This window comes from Amblyomma mixtum, chromosome 3 (genome assembly GCF_055824585.1).
Source record: "Amblyomma mixtum isolate Tamu chromosome 3, ASM5582458v1, whole genome shotgun sequence".
In the NCBI taxonomy this organism is placed as follows: domain Eukaryota; kingdom Metazoa; phylum Arthropoda; class Arachnida; order Ixodida; family Ixodidae; genus Amblyomma; species Amblyomma mixtum.
Window position 1 is genome coordinate 358,281,457 of NC_143014.1, and position 21,398 is coordinate 358,302,854.

Sequence of the window (21,398 nt, forward strand, 5' to 3'; positions counted from 1 at the left end):
GCCATATTTTTCGAGCCTACTGAAGAATGTGAGGTCTCTAGTGTGTGCATGGGAATTAGTAGCAGCAAAGCCTTAGATATCAATGCCATGCAGATGAAAGCACTTAAATATGCCTTACCCACAATTTGTTGCTTGTTTTCAAACATCTATAATTTTGCACTGGAATGCGGGGTTTTCCACAATGCAGTTAAAACGGCGAAAGTGTCTGTAATCTATAAAGGGGGCGACCGGAATGTACCAGCAAATTACAGGCCAATTTCAGTACTCCCTGTGTTTTCCACAGGACTGGAAAAGGTTATGTCATCAAGAATAACAAAGTTTTTTGACAAACATAGGGCAATAATTGAGTCACAATTTGGTTTCAGAACTGGTAAATCCGTCAGTTTTCTGAACGAGGACAGCGCCTGGGCCCACGCTACTTGCGTCGGTATGAAATTCAGTCTCAGTGTTTTAATCAAAATCCGCGAGCATCGGCGGGGACTGTAAACGACGCTGAAGTTCCTTGAAGGCTTCCACGTGAGGCCCTTCCCATTTAAATGACACCTCTGCCTTTGTCAGGTGGCTCAGTGGGTCGGCGGTGCGCGAAAGGTTCTTGACAAATCGTCGGTAATACGCGCACAGTCCGAGGAATCTGAGCACAGCTTTCTTATCTGCCGGCAGCGGAAACATTGCGATAGCAGCTGTTTTCCGCGGGTCTGGGCGTTCTCCCTCCTTGATAACGAACTGGCCTAGAAACAGCAGCTCTTCGTACGCAAAGTGGCACTTCTCTGCCTTCAAGGTAAGCTCGGACGGCTTGATCGCGTCTAACACTGTTCGAAGCCTTTTTAGGTTCTCTTCAAAGTTCGAGGCGAAGGCAACGACATCATCTAAATAATACCACAAAAATTTGTCACTTCAGGCCTGCCAGCACTGCATCCATTACTCGCTGAAATGTGGCTTGTGCGGAAGAGAGACCAAACGGCATCACTCTGAACTCGAAGAGGCCATCTGGAGTAATGAATGCGGTCTTCCCGCGATCTCTCTCATCGACCGCAATTTGCCTGTAGCCGCTCTCGAAGTCCATTGATGAGAAATAGTTGGCGTTGCAGAGCCAGTCCAGTGTGTCGTCGATGCGGGGTAGCGGGTAGACGTTCTCCTTTGTGATGTTGTTCAAGCGGCGGTAGTCAACGCAGAATCGATGTGCGCCGTCTTTCTTTCGCACTTGAAAAAATTTCCGACGGTTACACTACTTCCTAATGCGAAATTTGAGCGCAGCTGATCAGCAGTTTCATCTTTTCGATAAACTGAGGCACAGCATTCGAGCTAGACATGTGTGTACAATTACAGACTTGTTATTTTTCATACATATTCCTTCGTCAAGAAACACTCCTCTAAGAGTTGATTGGCGTGAAGGAAGCTTTGTGGTGGGAGAAATCAGTATATGCTTGACTTGCTGCAAAAATGCCCGGCTCTCAAAGGCGAGGTCTTTGCAAGTATTAAAGCGAAAGCCTTAAATGCCTCATCGTTGTCGACAAAAGGCTGTCAGCAGAAGCTTATCAGCGGAGGTGTCACCCTTTTGGCGGGTGTCCACCGAGATATGTGAGATAGTTACTGCGTACTTTCCTTTTCCCAAATACAATTTTCAGTTTCTTCATTATGGCCCCTCTTTCTCTTTCTTCTTTACCTCCCACTTCCTCTACAAACGGATGACGGGTGTATACCCAGATATGTGAGACAGTTACTGCGTAATTTCCTTTCGTCGAATACAATTTTCATTTTCTTCATTATGGCACCTGTTTCTCTTTCTTCTTTCACTCCAACTTCCTCTCTTCCTGTAGGGTGTGGTTCAGGAGTCCACCGAGATGACAGAGAATTACTGCTCCTTTCCTGAAAAAGAGTGGCGTTCAAAGGGCAAGGCATCGCGCCGAACGGGTGGTGGCGTTCCGTGGATAGCCTGGAAGCGCTCGCTGTCGCATTCCACTCCTAAAGGCGGAGCTTAAGCGCCATTAATTAGCACCTGAGGACAGCGGGTGGCGTTAGTCCCCTTTTGAAAAAAATAAATGGCGGAAAAGCATTGATGGCCTTCGCAGTGACTTCGCACAGAAAAAAAATGTATGAACAATAGAAGCGAACAAAAAAAAAGGTGATAGGAAGCAAAAAAAAAATTCAGAGGGCACTTAAGAGGGCACCTAAACCTCCCCCGCTGTTAAAGGCCGTTGTACGATCGCTTCTAAGCGGATCCGCCAGGCAGGCGGACTGGCGTACCGCCCTACCAGACAATAGGCAACCGCCCCGTCCGGCGGGCGGGAGGAAAGTTGGTGAACTTCAACTTTCGGGCGGATGAGCGAACCGCCTGGCGACCGAATTGCAGCGATTGGCTGCTTTTTACGTGACGTAGGCATCCGCTCCGGCCGGGGCAAGATGGCCGCCCGTCGTCTGAACTGGGGAGCGAGGCATAGGTCGTGGCTGTAGTGGTGGAAGCTATGCCGCGAGGCATACTATATTGGCCACATGTTGATATTACGAGTGGTCAGAGCGACTGCGAACTTCTCCGCGTGCAGCAGCGGCGAGCAGCGACAGTTTCCAGAGTTGAAATCGTCGCTGATGTAGTTGACAGAGCGCCTCTTCAAACCGACGCAAGACCTACGCGTCGGCGGTGTCACGAAGTGTTTATATGGAGCTGTTTGTGGTTGCTGCAAGCGTTCCTAATTCCTGCGAGGATCATCACGCACAGCGGCGAGCAACAGCTGCTCACGGTGAACTTCTGTGCATGCATGAGCTGCCTAGCACAGTGACTAGTGTCCGCGTAGTGAAAGTGATTGCGATCGAAGCGAGTGCTTTTACGTCAAGGCAGTGAAATGTGCACCTTCGAGAGCTCACTACGCACGCCGTACTTTCCTTATGCTGAAATGAACGTGGCGTTGTGCAGCTAGTCGCATTCGTTGCGATGGTTGCAGTGATCGCGACCGAAGCGTGCACAAGACGTTGTTGCTGGCTACGCATTCGTTACCATTTTTTTCGCGATTCGTGTTGGCACTATGCTTGAGAATTGCCGTGTGTGCGACGTGACGCGACGCGAGCTTGGCTGCACGGCCGTAGGACTGTTTTTCGGCGACAACAGCGATGTCGCCATCCTTTTGCGCTTTGGTGCTCCATTCAGTACGTTTTGTGATGATGGGTGCTCGGGTTACGACTCGCCGGAGAAACTGTGTAACCTGTGTGAAAACATCGGTGCAGTGCAAATGTATCTGCGGGAGCGTCATTTCTTTTTATGTCCTGCCGGCTGTGTGCACATTTGCTTGCAATAAACATATCGGCGTGATGAATAGGTTACTGAACTCTTCCTCTAGCCATTTCGGTTTAGTTTGTAACAACATGGTATTACGCGATTACAAACAAGAATCATTGCCACTTTTAAATCACGACTAATTGGCAGTGTACAAATCTCTAATATGTGCGAACTCATAAGTCTGTTATTCATGAGCATTTCAATTCATGTTCATGTGAGCATGTCAATTCATGTGAGCATTTCAATTTAAAAAAAAAGTGTGGCAGCAGCTTATGCAATCAAAACTGTCCACAGAGCAAATTGAGCATAACGAGTCTTGATGGAAAAGAAGAAAAAAATATCGTCAGGAAAGAAAGAGTTCGGCTGCGTCTACAGTCACGCATCTAGCACCCGAATGAGACAGTGACCGCATACATAGAAGACATGAAGCGCCCTTTTAGGCGCGTCGATTCTGACAGGAGAGCTGTGTCGCCTCTTACCATCTTCCAACCAGCCTCAAATAGTAACCGTTGAAGAAATCGTCCGCGAAGATTACAGACACACTCTCCCCGCGCCAATTACCCTAGCCCACTATCATCCCTCCTTCCCTACTCCGGCGAGCGCCCTATGCCCAGAACCCTTCGCTTCTTCCCTCCACATCCTTTCCCTCTGCCCGGCGGACCCTCCACCGCGGGACCTAGAGAACCTGAAGACCTGGGAGGACTGGGAGACCCTGCTGCGCTCGGAGGACCCGGCCGTGCAGACCATCGCCACCGGCCGGGCTGCCAGTGTTATGGACCTCAGGAACATAAACACTTGAGTGGAGTGGGGTCGTGCGGGGACCCTGGGGCGTGCCCCGAATTCCTGTTGTAGTAAAGTTTTCTCTCTCTCTCTCTCTCTCTCTATGTGCACCTTCTCAAAGTAAGTGGTAAGGTACAATAACAACCATAATAAGCCTTTAACTACCAAATCATTGAATGCTACAAGAATCACTACCGCTTGCAGCTTTGCAAAGATGCCACATTCTCAAACACGCAATGCGGCACTGCTTTGTTGACAGTTTTGTGGAAGAACAGAATTATTTGCGCAAATATATTAGTGCGCGTAAGTAAAAGCCTTATTGAAAGAGATCGTGTGCACAGATCTTTTCAAACATGCGTGCACAAATGCCACCTTTAGAGCCTTTTCACATGTTTTAAAACACCTTGGTTTTGTTCGCTAGCAATGTGTTTCGCCCGTTCGCACCCGGTGGTGGTGAAAGTATTTAATCAGAAAGGACAGGGTGTATGGGAAAGGGCACGCGGCGCGAGTCGGTGAAATCATGGAGGAAGGAAAGAACTAAGGAGAGGCCCTGACGTCACTTTTTGTGAAGCCGCCTCGCAATTGGATCGTCTCTCCTCCTCCGTTTTTCTCTCTCCTCACTATCTTCCTTCTCCGCCGACGTGTCCGCCGAGCTTCGCGGGGCGGGGGTCGGCGACGCGTCGCTCGGAAGAGAAACTTCTTAATGTGTTGCGCGTAGTTGCGTCCGCTGCGTCGTCATAGTGTTTTTGAGACGGCCGTGGCTTGGCAGTGAAGTGTCATAAGTAGGGCCCGGAAATTTAGGCACTAAAGAACCCCGAAATAGGCAGGCATCTAGGCTCCAAAAATATTGAAATAGGCGCTATAAAGCAAAAATAAGGGCTTTGAATAATGCCCTTTATTCATATGTACAAGATTTCTAAGTCAAGCACGGAGCGTACACAGTCCTCAACTGAAGCAATAAAGTGCATTCTCAGGTTTTCGAACTTGAAGCTCCTTCGGTTTTCGCTAAGCATAGTTTTGTTCTTTAAAAGGCTTCTTTTGATATCACATGAAGTTAGTGGCGCGAACCTAAAACAGGGGAAGAAGAACAGCGGCTTCTGGTCGCCCAGGTGGTCGACATGCTCGGTCTATAAATTATGGTCAATTAAGTCTTTTACTACTACCACTAAGAGTTGATAAAGTGTTAGGCCTTCAGGGGATGTGGTCGTATCGTCTCCGCGTAGAAAGTCTCTGATTTGGGAAATTGTTTCTAGGCATCTGTTTTTTTCTACCAATTGTTGCATCTTCACAGAAGTAGTAGCACCCCTTCCTTCCAGTCCCTGAAGTGCTGCTGGTACTTCTGCCACTACCTTCAACGATTCATCTATTGAGAGTCCAGCCTTTTCCAGCTTTGTCATCCTTTCCGTCAATTTTGAGAAGTTTGCACTAAAGTATGTCAGGTCTCCATCCGAATTCATCTCTTGCTACACTTCAGGATAAACAGTTCGTTACACTGCGTTCAAGTTACAATTCCAGAAAATCGTTCGGCGAGACCCGCGCCTTTTGTGCGTGCATCTGCGCGCGCCTTTCACCGTACGTAAACAGATGTCTCAAAATTGAAAAACGGCACTGAGGACCAAAGTGCCGGATTTAGGAATTTGTAGGCAAAATATGCTGTAAAATAGGCAGTATTTCCAAAAGAATGACTAAAAGGCAGGCAAGTGAAAAAAGCCCCTGTTTAGGCATTTATAGGCATGTTTAGGCAAATGCCTAAATTTCCGGGCCCTGTCATAAGTGAGGTGTGGTGTTTCACGCTGCAAGTCGCGTGCACGACGGTTCAGTTCTGAAGTGAGCATTTAATCGAATCATCTGCGTAGAATTAACAAAGCTATTAGTAAGGAATTTGTGCTGAGAGTGCAGTACGGAACACCGCGATGCAAATACGTGCATCATACCTCGTATGATGTCTTGTTTTGCTAGCGCTATATATTAATTGAGCAATGGTTGATAGAGGCAGCTCGAGGAGTGCATGCACCATAGTAAAAAGTGGATAGCAATTGCTTATCGAAAATTTTCGTGAAGCTTACTCGGTTAAAGAATTGTACACTTGTAGTTTGCATAAATCTCCAGGCTGACTACATAGTAACTTTTTTCAAATAAATTCATCTGTCTGTCTTCAAATTATTCAGGTTCTTCATTGAAACCTGAAGGTGGGTATCTTATGTAATTTGCACATGTTGCTATTACATTAAAAATATATTGCTTTCTTCATATGTTTGCATGTTGTTACGTCTCGCCTTCGTCGTGGGGAAGACAACGACATGGCAGCAGCGAAACGCCGACAAACCCCGAGACGCGCGTTGGGTGAGCGCCTAGATTGCCACGGAAGCCGCGTCCGTCTGCCCGGTTGAGCGAGCGTTTCCCCTACACCGAGTGTGAACGCGCGTTCGTAATGCGCAGGAACGCCGCTCATGGACATTCTGGCGTCTGCGCTACGGTGATGGCATCGTTCCCCCCTCTCCCAGCGCGTGACGGCGGTGTGATCTCTCGGGAGTGAGTGAGTGCGTGTGTGTCTGTGATTGGTGCCAGTGAGAACTTCCTTCCCCTGCAGGCCCGGCCCCCATCTAGGGACCCTAGGGAAGGGAACTCTTTAAAACCTCGGCAGCGGCACAGCCGAGGGGCTTTTTATCATCGAATGATCTCCTGATGAGCTGTCGTGATGCAGCGTTCCTGCAGCTCACTTGTAAATATGTAAATTCCTGTATAAAGTCCTCTCTCATTGTCTTTTTCCAGCAGCCGCGTCTTCGACGTCCCTCATTCCCTCTCCGGCACACGACCATGCTACCTCGTCTGTAACAAACTGGTGGCAGCGGTGGGATGCTGCTACCTCGTATTTAACAATGTGTGCTTTGTGTGTTGTGCTGGAGAATGCTTGAAGAACACTCGTACATTCTCAGCTAGCATGGCATGACTGTGATCATCACAAAGTGAACAAGGGAGGAAAGAGCCTTAGGGTTCTTGGGAATGCCAATGTTTCGACAGGAGCTCTTGTATTCGCGTGAGCGAAGACAAGCCCTCTTGTCTAAATGCTGGCAACAACCTTGTTCACTTTGTGTTTTCAAGAAACACATTTGATCTATGCGCAGTTGTGTAAAGTCCTTTTTATGGAGTTCATGTCCTGAGGCTGTGTTGTAGCTATCAGAAATGCCACACTGAACTCCTGTCACCAATTGATGTTGCCCATCTGGGGTCTTTAACACTGTCTCTCAGTGCATGGACATTTTTGCTTTTTGTCGCCAATGAAATGTGAATACTACGCTGAGATTACGCTTGTAACTCTTGCTGCATGAGCAGCTGAATGCTTAGCCTCTGCATCACCACAGCCAGTGAATAAGCACTTGGCTTTCTTTAACAGTCTTGTGGAGCATTTCGAGCAATTAAGGTGAATATAACCAGGCACGTACACTTTATTGCTTTGCTCTTGTCTGAAAACTTCCACATATTTTATCACAGCGCCAATTCGTTCCCTTTCTCTGTATTCATGGGCTTGGTTTCTGTCTCTTGCATTAGTAGCAGAGCATCCTGTGTTTACAATTGGTGGCAAGATTTATTCTGTCAAAGTTGAAGACGTGCCCCTACCCCCTATTTTCATGTAGGGTAATGGATTCATGTACACGCCTTTTGAGACATTTTTTCCTATACATATTTTCACTCTGCACTATCATTTTGTTTAGTAGGATGATGATGAGGAGGGCTCAGGAATAATTTCGGCCACCTGGGGGTCTTTAATGTGCACTGACATAGGGCACAGCGGAGCTTTTGCCTTCTGCAGGAGGCCATCCTTGAAGACCGAGACCGCAACGCGGACACTGTCCAGTGAAATGGTGCAAGCGGGCGTTTTTGAGGCTGCACGCAAGATGGAGACAGCGGTGATTCGTTGGCGCTGCAATCCCTTTCACGGAGGTCCTGACAGCTGTATATCGTGAGTGGAGTCTGCACGGGGGGCTGAGTGCAGGTGGAGAAATCCGGAATTAATCTTTTTGAGCGTCACAGAGGATTCTGACAGTTCTGCTAAGACACTTGCGTGGCCCTGTTTCATTGCACCTTGGTGGAGATGTCATATAGTGTCAGATTGTAACCTAAGGCAATGCCTTTAAGGAGAGTTGATGCAGGTGAAGGCCGATTTCTTTCACTCTGAACATTTTACTTTAGCTTTGTTTGTCCAGTATGCTATACATTACAGCTTTCTTCATTCTTCCAGCGTACGTGTTTCTGGATATAATATTGGTAATTGCTATAAGTGTGTTCTGGTATCTCAGCTGGTGGCATACATCTTTTTATCTGGGTTTTCAGGTTAGTTTTTTTTTATTTACACATCCAAATGGGTTTCCCTTCTGGCTGTAAAACTTTAGGGTGGGCGACAGGCATATTATCTGCATGATTTGTACCTTAGTATAGGAAGAATTTATTGCCAGCTGAATGTTACGCATTATCAGTTAATTGCCAAATGTGGCATGTAAAAGTCATTGAAACTAGTGCGAGCAGGTTTTTATGGTGCGTGGTTTCAATATATAAGCCTAATGTAGGGAGACCATATGCAACTTTTTTGCAAGTTAACGTAGTAAATATGAAGGGAATTTCTCACGTGGTTTGTACAAATAGCTCATTGAGAAGTCATTCTTTTTATTACTTCTATACAAGGACTGTTAAGGCCTTTGTTATTTTATATCTTGAATGAAAACTGTGCAGAAAGAATAAACTCTCCTGTGATTCTCCTCTTTTGACTAATCAGTTTTTGCAGTTTTCTTTCAAAATGCACCTGTACACCCTAGGCTGTGCAAATGCATTACTTCAATTTATTTTATGTGTGGAAGAATCTTCACTTCAGTGTATTAGTATGACTTCATAGTGCGGACATGCAGTTTGTAGATGGCAGGACGCTAGAAAGTGCTTACTTTGGGAAGGCCTCCTAAATCCGTCTTCCTTTGCTTTGGCACCATTCTACAGTTCTTGATACTGCAGTGCTGTTTGTCAGTCTGTGTTGCAGACTGGGCTGTATGAGAGACTGCATGGCCTTTCAGGTGTTCTGTATATATATAGAAGTTGTTTGGTACTGTAAAACACAAAAAGAAGTAGGGGGCACACCTTGTAGCTGCAGATTAGCCCTGATGTAGTGTGCTGCTTGGGATGCAACTCATTGAGGTTCTGTTATACCATATAGTTTTTATCGACCACACACAGCCTCACTGTGACCGCATTTTAATCTGTTTCATTTTTCAAAAACTGTTCTGGAAATTTTTTTGCATTTCATGTCAAAAAAATTCCCTGATGATCACATGCATGTGAACACTTTTCTTTTGCGTAGTTTTGGTTTATTTCTTCAAAAACTAATTAGTCCCTCTAGTGTACTGAATACTGCAGGTAAGAAAAACTCAGTAATCAAAATTTCTTACCTTCAGGACGTGACTGGCTGCAGAAACAGTTACAGAGTAACTGATGGTAGCAGTGATCCTTAATTTTTGAGCCCTTTCATGACTACTTCTACAAGCTATTGCACACTCGGTGACAAAAAGCTGTCTCTCCATTTCCTCAAGCTAGTGAATTTCTACCGTCATCCGTTCACGCCAACTATCTCTGCTGGAAGCTTCATTGTCACCATGGTGTCTTTCTTACATTTAGTGCAGATGTGAGCCCCCATTTCATTTCTTTTATTTTCTAAGTTGCTCACATTGCTGAAAGAATTTCACTGGTGCGAGAAAGTGGCACATCGTTGCATGTGAGTCAAAGCGCAAGTTAAGGCTGCAATGATTGGAAGGTGCAAACCTTTACCATCTGGGCTTGGACCTGCAAAAGCTAGAAGCCCAATGACAGCAAAAATTAGATGCTTCTTTGGTAGTTGTTTAATTTAGTATCCTATCTTGAACCTAAGCACTATAATGTGTGCCGTCAGTCGTACTTTTTGCCTCAATGGTTGGATGTTACAATTATTCAAACAGCCTTCCCCAAGTACCATGGCAGTTAACTTACAAGATATCAGCATGCCTTAGTCTGAAACAAAGTGGTGATTTTCTTCATGCCAAAAAAGACTGGGCAAGGGCAATCATGATACACTTGTAAAGCGCTACTCTGACTTGTTCTTGCACTTATACTTTTTAGCACTCTAAAGTTTACCACACCGTGCACATACTCGCCCAGGCTTAAATCTTGCTGGTGCAGAAGCTTTAAAACAGTGCCTGCCTACTATAAAGCCCTTGCAAAACAAACGTGGCTTGTATATGAGGTATCTTTACGTGCAGATGACATCCGGTGGCACTGAGAGCCTCATTCTGGACTGCAAAGCTTACAGAGACTATGACTACTATGAAAGGGGCATTGTGTAGCCAGAGATGTGAGTGTGTTGACCATAGGTCACCTTCTCACCTGGACAGGCTGAAAGCCTCACTGGGGGAGGTTCACAACGAGTAGGCATTTGCTGTCTGTCCATGGTGTTGTGGCTGGGGAACGTGTGCTGCTCCATCACACGTAGGCACACACTAGTTACAAGGGCAAAACGAACATGAAGTAGGCCCTCATTTGCTCGCATTGGATTGGAAAACATTTTTTGTCAGCATTCAGCCCTATGTGGGCACTATACTGGAAGGCTTCGAGCCCGTGGCTCTCAGCGACCTTGTGAGCCCCATCAGTGGCCTGTACTTCCGTCAACGCGTCTGAGTTGCCCAGTATAGCCTCCCACCACTGCAGAGAAGGGACTGGTGGTAGGAGGTCCGCTGGTGGCGGCACCTTTTTGCAGCTCCATAGAATGTGATCATATCCGGCTATCGCGCCGCACTCTGTGTAAGTTGGATTGTATTGCACTGGGTGAATGAGTGCTAGTTTCTACGGGCTAAAGAAGGCTCGCGTCTGGTGCCAACGCCACATTACTTCCTGCCTTTTGTCGAGCTTCTTGTCTGGTAACAGATTTATTCTTCTTTTCCAGTTTAAAATTATTAAGTTGAAAGCCTTTAATGTCTCATCGTTGTAAGCAGCAGTTGTCGACAGAGAATGTCACGCTTTTCAGTTGGTCGAAACGGTCGTGACGTCACAGTGCGCCAATTTCAAACGGGGCCAATTGTACTTTGGCTAGTAACCATGCAACCAAATGAAGGGACCATATATAGTGATGCTCCAAGTAAGTGGGACTGAGCTTAGTTAATTGCTTAATTACCCAATTAGCCTAACTAACTTATCTAGTCAGGCCATATAAATAAATAAAACCTAGTAAGAAATTGGTCGAGCTCGGGAATCGAACCCCGGTCTTCGGAGTGCGAGACGAGCATGCTATCCACTCCGCCAAGCCAGCTTTTTTTTTTTTTTCTTTATTGCCTGACTTTTACACAGAAAATTGGACAAACCAAACAATCAACAAAACACAATAAACGCTATGTACATACTCGTGGTCAGCCAGCATGAATCTGGCTTCATGTAATTAAAATTCAGGCAATCTCCGCCATGCCAGCTCGATGGTTTGGAATGAACAAAGGCACGTCTAGTGAATACGGTGTCTTCGCTCACTGCCATCCTCCTCCCTTCCCTTCCGGTGAGGTTTACGTGTCCACCGAGATATGAGAGAGAAATACATTTCCTTTCCTCAAAAACCAATTTAACGACGAGCGAGGCGTAGAACCGAATGGGCGATGGCGTTCTATGGACTCCCTGGCTGCGTTGCAAGACGCTCTCGCGTTCCACTCTTAGAGGCGAAGCTTAACATCTTAACCACACATCAGTGACCACACTTTAGGTCAAAAAAGTGCACCCCCCCTGAATTTTGACGGGTGTCCACCGAGATATGTGAGACAGTTACTGCGTGATTTTCTTTCCTCAAATACAATTTTCATTTTCTTCATTACGGGCCATCTTCGTCTTTCTTTCACTCCCACTTCCTCCGTTCCTCTACGGTGCGGTTCAGGTGTCCACCGAGATGACAGAGATTTACTGCGGCATTTCCTTTCCTCAAAAACTGTTGCGTTGAAACGGCAAGGCATCGCACCGAACGGGTGGTGGCGTTCCGTGGACTCCCTGGCAGCGCTACAACACGCTGTCGCGTTCCACTCCTAAAGGCGAAGCTTAAGCTTAATTAGCAGTTAATTAGTATTCAGGCAGTAATCAGTAATTGCCCATTAATTAGTGATTTGTAATAACTTAATAATTAGTACTCAGTTACATGTGACGCCACCAGTGCCACAGAAGCACTGAAAGTGGTGCGGAAAACGCTTTCGCCTCTACGCACTTTAGACAGTCAAAGTGCCCCCTGAATTTTTTAGTGTCGTCAAAGTATATAAAAGCATCTCTCGTGAAATTTAGGGACTCAGCCCAGCTCATTGCTCAGCAGACGTAACCTCGAGCTGTACCGTGAGCCAACTCGTTTCCCCTGTTCCCCGAGTGTGCTGCCTCAGTGGTTGTAGCGCTCGGCTGCTGACCCGAGAGACTCGGGTTCAATCCCGGCCGCGGCAGTCAAATTTCGATGGAGGTGAAATCCTAGAGGGCCATGCATAGTGCATTGTCAGCGCACGTTAAGGAACCCCAGGTGGTCAAACTTTCCGGAGCCCTTCACTATGGCGTCCCTCATAGCCATAAGGAAAGTCACGGTAGCGCTGGCTTGAGTGACTGCACTACGGTGCAGCCATCTAATCCACTTACCTCTTCGATGCAGGCAACCTTCCTTGCATTTGCCAGCCTGCTGCTGCCGACTTTGGCATGCTTGTGAGCCTGGGCGTCATCGGTGTGCGCAGTGCTGTGCACCGGAAATGGACAGGGCTTTTGCCACCCACCGCCCGTCAGCTGCTCGTCCCCGCTGAATGTGCCCCCAGAGGAGCTACGCTCGCCGGATATCATCGCTGCATCACTGGCCACACAGGAGCTCTGCAGCTGCTTTGTGGTTTTGGTGCTTATAGACGCCTTGAATTAGCAGAAAACATTGGGTAAACTTGCCCATTTGTACTCGCTTTAAGACAAATGCATAGCTTCATGGTTAACTTTGAGTAACTTCATGAGTAACTTTGTTGATGCCACTGGCACCTGTGGGAAAGCCATTCTAAGGTTGTACTAGCAAGCATAAGTGAAAGGTGTCAGTTTGTATGAGCTGACTGGGGAGTTTTGCATGCACTGGTTGTCCTTGTGATGTCTTTGTGTTTCTGAAAGATGGTCACATTATGTGCACTTCAAATGGAAAACTTGCCTCCATTGCTCATCCTGAAAGTAACTTCACAATTCCAGACTATGTAATGGTCTGTAAGACTATCTGTTAGATTATGTTTTTTTCAGTTCAACGCCTTATTTGTTAGCCATGAAGAAATAAGCTACTAGATTTTCTATCAGCATTTTCTCTGAGGATGCCTGAAAAATATCTTTGAATCATGAAGGGCCCCATGTTGTCAACCACACTTGTAGTTGTGGTGCGCTGGGACTCATAGTGGCCATTCCCTGCTTTTAGCCATTGTGCATTTGTCTATTTGTTTGTCTGAAGCCGGTTTTGTGGCACGCTGCTCACCTGCCAACACTGGAAATACATTAGACCTTGATTAAAATGGTTTGATGTTTCATTTTTTATTTTTAGGTGATGCCTTTTTGAGAGAAGTGTAAACGAGAAGCTTCATTTGTCCAGGAAGCTGTCCTATTTGCTAGTGACAACGGCCACAATGTGTCTATCCTTCCTGTTGCCGCCTCTAATTGCATGCAAATATGACCACTGTTTCTTAGCAACTTGTAAAGCCCCAGACAGTGCTTCTGTTAAAGGAGCACATCAAACTAAAGTTCACTTTGCTAATTAACTGCCTTGAATGGGGCCTTCGTGCACGTTGCAAGCTTCACATATGGCCTGTCCTGCTGTGGAAAAATGATGAAAGCAGCATGCTTGTGGAGTTTAACTTTCCAAAGCAGTATGAATGAATTCTATGGTGCTATTTCTTGAATTAACGATTACATGAGGAGCTTGTCATGTGTAACCTGGTGTTTAATGACACCAAGAGTTGTGTGCTGTGAAGTTAGACCTACACGTGACTGACTGGGCTTCAGGTGTGAACAAAGTTGTTATTAGATAGACAGACAGATACCCTGTGTGATAACCAAGTTCTAAGCACACTTATGAATTTTTTAACCGGCATTGTGTTTATGAAACTGGAAGTAGATTTAATAGAACGGCCTTCGAGAACATGGAGGTAGAGCAGGCTGTGTAGCTTCCATGTCTGACACCTGCATGAAGGAAGCAGCACACCTCCTCTTGGAATCCTGTGATCCCTTGCATCATCGAAGAGGGTGGTGTGTGCGAAGGGCATGCGTTGCATCTCCTCGCAGGCGGGTGAATACCTGAAGATCAAGGTGATCCATATTCCGGTTGACCCCCGAGACGAGGAAGGCTGATGTGCGGAACATGAAGGCGGCCATCAACGACAACACCAACGTGGTGAGTGGCTTCGTAGAATGGGGCTACTTTGGCTCGCAGAGGAGGTATTCGTGTGATTTCGGGGGCACTTTTTTGTGGCTCAGCACGCAGTTTTAGCACTGCAAGCCAGAACAGGTGGTAGTAAGCGAAACGGATTAGATATGTCTGCAGCAGCCTTTTGCCATACTGTATGCACCACAACGTTGATGCATACTTCGTATAGCATACCAATGCAATTCCATTTCTAAATTGCCCCGCCGTGGTGGCTCAGTGGTTACGGCGCTCGGCTGCTGGCCCGAAAGACGCAGGTTCGATCAAGGCCGCGGCAGCTGATTTTTGATGAATGCGAAATTCTAGAGGCCCGTGTGCTGTGTGATGTCAGTGCACGTTAAAGAACCCCAGGTGGTCAAAATTTCCGGAGCCCTTCACTATGGCGTCCCTCATAGCCTGAGCTGCTTTGGGACGTAAAACCCCAAAAAACCAAAACCAAACCATTGCTGTATTCCAACTCTTTGTCGTTGGCTGAGTCTGCCTCATGCCTTCATCACCCTTCTCATTACTTTGCTTGAGACAATGACGAAGTGCAAGCTTTGTGCACGGCACCACTTCATGTGTGTGAAAATGGTAGAAAATGCACATATGGAACACAATCAGTTTCAGGATCATCTAATTATGCCAGCCTTGGTGTAGTCCCATTCTAACAAGGCATCGAAAATGACATGCAGAAAGATGAGATAGTGCAGCATTAAGCTGCATCTTCTACCCTCTCTCTTTGTTGTTTTCACTGTCTTCTAAACATAAGGTCTTGTTCCAGTTTTGACAGGCTTGAAGTAGTTTTTGGTACAAAAGTCTCCAGGTTACGTGAGTAACAATACAAGGACGTGGCTGCATTATAGGCCGATCAGTGAAGACCACACTTGTGGAGGTGAATGTTGGACTTCCCTGCTTTTCATGTACAGTAGTAGAAGCAGGTAATCACTGGCACATGCGTCACTAGTGCATCTTGACGGCTCAGAGGCAATCAGTGATCAACGTTTTGTACAGATTGGTACATTTTTAAAAGTTGCCTGTCTTAACTGCTGCTTCAAAGAGCGTGTCTTGACCTTTGTCAGGTGTGCTTGTTCCATGGAATTATTGTCACTGCTCAACTAAAGGTGGCAGTATATTACAGAGGAAACTAATCGGTCTTTTGAGTCAGTCAGTTGGTCTTCGAAACCCAGTATGTACTAGTGGTTGAATGTATAATGAAAAGCGCAGTAACTTTACTGGGAATGTGAATTTCAGATACAGAGCAAGGCATTGTGTCGTTTACCTCTTTTAAAAGAAGCAGATGTGTTTTAGATGTTCAAAAATGAGCATAGCACCAAGTGGGGAGCTTTTAAGAGCATAAGGAGATGCGTAACTTGTGGTGTTCAATATGCTTACAGAGAGCATCGTGGTAGTCCCTGCATGCCCAATGAAAAGGAAAATACATGCGGAGGAAAAAGTGAGTTGAATACGCGCTTATGAAATCATGTGAAGCAGATGGAGTCATTGGCAAGAAGTGAGAATGTTAGAGTCTCACCTAAGAACTGTAACAAGAAGCGAGTGTGATGCTAAGCCGAATGAACCATGACATCTACCTCTTTTTTTCAAGGCTGCCTGCTTTGTTGTGAACACTTCCTTGTTTATTTTACTTTGTGCCATTCCGCAAAAAGAAAGGAGTGTTGTTCTCTTCGGCATCTTGTGGAATCTGCAGCTATGTTCCCATTTGGCTGCATCGACCCCATTCAAGGAATTGCAGAGAGGGGTTTGCTTTGGCTTAAGGGGTGTAGAGACTCATTTCACTAAACTTGGAGTTATCTTAGAGAGCGATTAGCAAGCATTGGCATGGCTTTCTTTCAGATTACAGCGATGCCCCATTAATGCAGCCCCCGTCAATATGGACGACTTTAATTATGCACAGTTTTTTTCGGGACCCATTTTTATCAAAGTTTTAATGCCTCATTACTGCCGAAACTCATTGTCTGGACAGTGGGCAGGTTGAAAATGTTCGAAGCCCATTTAGGACTTCAGTACTTTTACTCTTAAGCCTTACTTCCCCATTCAGCAAAAACCAGTCTCGCTCTCTGTGCATGAATGTGTGTGTGTGTGTGTGTGTGTGTGTGTGTGTGTGTGTGTGTGTGTGTGTGTGTGTGTGTGTGTGTGTGTGTGTGTGTGTGTGTGTGTGTGTGTGTGTGTGTGTGTGTGTGTGTGTGTGTGTGTGTGTGTGTGTGTGGGTGTGCGCGCGCGCGCGCGCGCGCGTTAACACTTGATGTTAGCTATAAAAGGTGGCCTCCTCATACAACCTGGCAACGTGAAGCTGCTCGAGACAACCTGGTTTGCACCAGTCCCACTGGTGCACCACCTGTAATCCCAGGGCAGTGGTGCACTGCTTAACCACTGCACCAGCAGTGGTATGAGGACTCCCAGGAATCTATGAATGTTAAGTAGAGGAGAACCAGTTCTGTATATATGGGCATCAACCCATTAGCTACCACATCAGACTCTTGGGGCACTGTACAGTACATGGGCCACTGTACGGTGGCGACTGCCTTCAAAAAGTTAGCACGCAGATCAATAGGAGTGGAGCAGCATCGCGGCAGCAGCTACTAGCACCATGCAGAGGTAGAATTGCCAGGTGCCTGGCATCGGGTTGCATCACACCGCAGCGCACGGCAACGGCGTTCACAAAAATGAGCGGGCAGGCTAACGCTGTGTCACACGTAAGCAGTCTTTAAGTGTGCCTGCCGACTTTTTTGTCCCATTAAGATGGACAGCGATGAGGACAAATTCCCAAATGCCTGTGCCAGATGTTCCACTCCTTGTATTCAGGGGAGAACACCAGTGAAAGGCAGTGCAAAAGTGCAGAGGACCTCTGTATGTGTGTGTGACTTCATGCTTTACACTGGGAAGGTGCCTGATCAATGTGCCTTATCACATGTAACAAGTGAAGGCGGGCTAGTTGGTGGTTGACAATGGAGTGCATATTCCAACCGCGCAAAACGACGAGGGACGAAGAGAGGAAAGCACAGGACAAGACGCGGAACTTCAACTGTTGAAGTTCTGCGTCTTGTCCTGTGCTTTCCTCTCTTCGTCCCTCATCGTTTTGCGCGGTTGCAATATGCACTCCAGTGCCTTATCATTTGCTGCATTTCATGAGCGGCTGCGAAAAAAATTCTTTCCGTGCCCTGCGTTCCGAACCACATTCAGCAGCTGTCAGCTGAGTGAGTACAGAGTTCTTGAGGCGTGTACAGTCATAGTAGGAGATACTTCATGCCACCAAGAGGCCCCATCACTCGTCTCGTGGACTACTAGGTGCTCCAAATGTGCTAAACCAGCACCACATGATTTCACAGATAATGGCGATCTGAATAAAGCACTTGGAGCTCCACGATTACCAGATTTTGACCTCACTGCCCACAACCGTGCAGAGAAGCTGTCCGCAATTGTCACCAGCAGCAGCAGCCTGACTACGCCCACTGCAGGGCAAAGACCTCTCCCATGTCTCTCTAATTAAGCCTGTCCTTTGCCAGCTGCAACCACCATATCTCTGCAAACTTCTTAATCTCATCCGCCTGCCTAACTTTTTTGCCACCCCATTACACTTCCTTTCTCTTGGAATCCACTCTGCTACCCTTAAGGACCAGCGGTTATCTTGCCTTCACATTACATGCCCTGCCCAAGCCCATTTCTTCCTCTTGATTTTGACTATTATGTCATTAACCCGCGTTTGTTCTCTCACCCGCTCTGCCCTTTTCCGGGCTCCTAATGTTAAACCTATTATTTTTCTTTCTTAACTTAAGCTGAACCCTTTTTGTTAGCCCTCATGTTTCTGCCCCATAGGTGAGTACTGGTAAAATACATCTTTTGTATACTTATCTCTTTAGGGATCTTGGTAACCTGCCATTCCTGATCTGAGACAACCTGCTTCTATATGGGCTCTACCCCATTCTTCTAGTTATTTCCCTCTCATGATCCGGATCAGTGGTCACTACCTGCACATGTTCCCTTACCTCTTCCAGCACCTCGCTACCAACTGTGAACTGCTGTTCCCTTGCGAGACTGTTGAGCATTACTTTGGTTTTCTTCATGTTAGTTTTTATACCCACCATTCTGCTCTGCCTGTCTAATTCATTGATCATATGCTTTGCAGTTCACCCCTGAGTGACTGAGCAAGGCAGTGTCATCAGCAAATCGCGGATTATTCAGGTATTAAAACGAAGAATGAATCGACAAAGAAAGAAAGTGTCAAAAAATTATAGCTTAATCTCTCACTTATCAAACCTTTTACGAAAAATGCTGAGAGAAGCCAAAACAAAGTATTGTGATGTGACATTAACTAATTGCATGAAATCTTCTCCCCATCGATTTTGACGTCACTTGTCCCAGCGGGATAACAACTCATATAGCATTGTTATCGGCGATCAGGTGATTACCGATTCTTCTGTGATTGCGACCGCTCATAATAAGTTTTTTCAGTCTGTGATTACCACCCCAGCGACAAACACTGTGTCATCGAATTTGTAGTCACAAATACAAGAATCAACAATGCCCGATATTGAGCTCACTTATGAAGGCGTGTTATCTCTTGTACTAAATATAAACGTAAAAAAGTCTGTTGGACCGGACAGCATACCAAACACCTTTTTACGCAGGTATGCGGAATGGGTAACCCATTATCTGATTATTATATTCAAAACCTCACTCGAACAGAAACAGATCCCAAATGACTGGCTTACCGCTTAAGTGATCCCAGTACACAAAACTGGGAACCGGCAGGCAGTTGAAAATTACAGGCCAATCTCTTTAACTTGCGTTTGTTGCAAACTTCTAGAGCACATAATATCAAAGGCAATCTATACACATCTTGAATCAACAAAAGCGTTTTTTTTTTTCAAATCAGCATGGTTTTCGGCAACAGTTGTCTACTGTAACACAACTAGTAGAGACCGTTAATGACTTCGCGAAGGCTCTGAACGACAAGCAACAAATCGATGCAATATGCCTTGACCTTTCGAAGGCTTTTGACAGGGTCCAACATAGTGATTTAATTAACAAATTACTATTAATGGGTATTAATCATAAAATCGTGCACTGGATATCAGCTTATCTAAGCGGAAGAACTCAATTTGTCGAAATCAATGGTAGTAAATCAGAATTATTAAACGTAACCTCCGGTGTACCTCAAGGGTCCGTCTTGGGTCCCGTTTTATTTTTAATCTATATTAACGACATTGCTTTCCATATTGATAAAGATGTAACAGTGAGACTTTTCGCTGACGACTGCCTGCTCTACTGTTGTATAAATAATACAGATAATCAAAAAGCGCTTAATGATGCTCTCGTAGCTGTCGAAAAATGGTGCCAATGCTGGAAAATGAAAATCAACGAAGAGAAAACAGTAGTTTTACGCGTCACGAACAGGACCAAACATGTCCATGAGTACTGTTATACGCTAGGATCTACCGCACTTACCACAGTGGAAACACTTAAATACCTGGGAGTCCTCATTTCTAGAGATCTAAGCTGGAAAAATCATGTACTAAAAATCTGTTCAGCCGCTGAAAAGAAACTCTGGTTTTTGCGCCGAAGATTGAAACTGGCCTCACAGTCTACCAAGCTAGCTGCCTATTTAACTTATGTACGACCAACATTAGAATATGCCTGCATTATATGGGATCCTGTAGAAAGTGGCTTGATAAAAAAACTTGAAAGTGTGCAAAGAAGAGCAGCTCGATTCATACTGTCCAGATATGCACGTACTGATTCTGTAACAGAGATGTTGTGTGTTCTCAATTTACCACCTCTAGCCGAACGTCGCCGAGTAACCAGACTAAAATTTTTATTTCAGCTCTCAAGAAATTCCTTCAATATCAATAGCTCCCATTACTTGGTCCCAAAACAACTTACACATCTCAGAGCAAGCAATGAATAGTGTTACCAAACCCCGAACCCACGCATTAATGTGTATGCTAATTCTTATTTTCCGAAGACGATAGCAGAATGGAATAATTTACCAGCATCTCTCTTACAGTCCAGTACATTAACAACTTTCGAAAAAGCTATCTCAAATTCGCACTAAAAAGTTTTTTTTCTTCTTTTTTTGTGTGTGTGTCATACGCCTAATCAACTCACCTAAGGTGAAGGCCGGGAATGTAGAAATTTTTGTTGTTATTTTTTTCCTTTTTTGTGTGAAATAACTGTTTTTCAAGTTAATATTTATTAACACTGCTTCTGTATAAAAAGTGAAACATTACGCGGTAAGAAATGATTGTATAGATGAAGATTTACTTTGTATTTTTGTATAATCGTCGAAACCTTTTTGCTTTCCAAGTGTCACGCCCCACCACTGTAACGGCCTCACGGCCAACAGTATTTTCAAATAAATAGAAAAATAAATATTCTCTATTATCTCTTATCGGCAACTGTTCCGAATCCATGCCTCAGAATGCCTCCTGTAAATGGGCAGTGAATAGCATTGGTGAGATAATGTCTCCCTGCCTGAAAACCTTCCTTATTAATTTTATTGCTGTCTTTATGAAGGACTATAGTAACTGTGCAGTTGTTATAGATACTTTCCAGTATTTTTACATCAGTCATTTCTACACCCTGATTCCACAGCGCCTGCATGACAGCTGAGGTTTTGACTGAGTCAGATGCTTTCTCCTAATCTATGAAGGCTATATAGCGGTTGGTTATGTTCTGCACATTTCTCAACCACATGATTGATAGTGTGATAATGCTCTGTTGTTGAATGTCCTTAACTTAAGCTTGCCTGATAATTCAGTCAATTGAAGTAAGGTTTTCTGTCTTTATTAGCGATTATCTTAGTGAATACGCTACAGGCAGTTGACAGTAAGCTTATCGGGCTGTAATTTTTGAAGTCCTTGACATCTCCTCTCTTACGGATTAAGATTAGGTTAGCATTCTTCC

At 45.4% G+C, this 21,398-nt stretch overlaps 1 long non-coding RNA gene across 2 annotated transcripts; it reads left to right on the forward strand.

Annotated features, from left to right (window-relative positions):
• The first annotated feature begins 736 nt into the window (after positions 1-736).
• Positions 737-20,815, forward strand: LOC149356458 (uncharacterized). 2 transcript variants are annotated; one of them, XR_016291644.1, is made up of 6 exons: positions 737-778; positions 7,860-8,009; positions 12,717-12,984; positions 14,357-14,465; positions 15,872-15,930; positions 18,353-20,815. It is a non-coding gene; the product is annotated as an uncharacterized LOC149356458 (long non-coding RNA). The 2 variants fall into 2 exon arrangements; XR_016291645.1 differs by having other exon boundaries at positions 18,619-20,815.
• Positions 20,816-21,398: the final 583 nt, after the last annotated feature.